The sequence below is a fragment of the Otolemur garnettii genome, unplaced genomic scaffold, assembly GCF_000181295.1.
Source record: "Otolemur garnettii isolate 467f Iridium unplaced genomic scaffold, OtoGar3 scaffold00047, whole genome shotgun sequence".
In the NCBI taxonomy this organism is placed as follows: domain Eukaryota; kingdom Metazoa; phylum Chordata; class Mammalia; order Primates; family Galagidae; genus Otolemur; species Otolemur garnettii.
Window position 1 is genome coordinate 11,044,933 of NW_003852442.1, and position 674 is coordinate 11,045,606.

Here is a 674-nt window from a genome sequence, read left to right on the forward strand (position 1 = left end):
CCAACTCCTGGGCTCAAGTGAGTCTCCTGCCTCTACCTCCCAAGTAGCTGGGACCACAGGTCCCCGCCACAATGCCTGGCCATTTTTTTTGGTTGCAGCCATCATCATTGTTTGGTGGGCCCGGGCTGGATTTGAACCTGCCACCTTAGGTGTATGTGGCTGGTGCCTTATCTAGTTGAGCCACAGGCGCCGAGCAGAACATTATTCTAAAGTTACATTCCAATGCAATAAGGCAAGAAAAATAAAATAAATATATAAATATTGCAAAGAAATATTTAGGAAACTGTTGTTGCTTGCAAATGATATAATCTTATACTTTAAAAATCCATGAGAAGCAGTTAAGAAATTATTATGACTTATAAATGAGTTCAATAAAATGTCCAAATACAGAATGAATATTAAAAATATATAAAAATAAATTATCTGGGCACAGTAGTATGCACGTCTAGTCCCAGGATTGCGAGGATGAGGCAACAGCAATGCTTGAGCCCAGGAGTTTGAGACCAGCCAAGGCAACATAGCAAGACTCTATCTTCCCACCAACAAGAAGCACTTTCTTATTATTGTCAGTAATTAATTATAAAATATTAGATGAAAATATTCTAGAATCAAAGAGATAAAAAAGCTTTCAAGATATATTGCCTTGACTATAGATGGGAAATTAAAAATTAAAA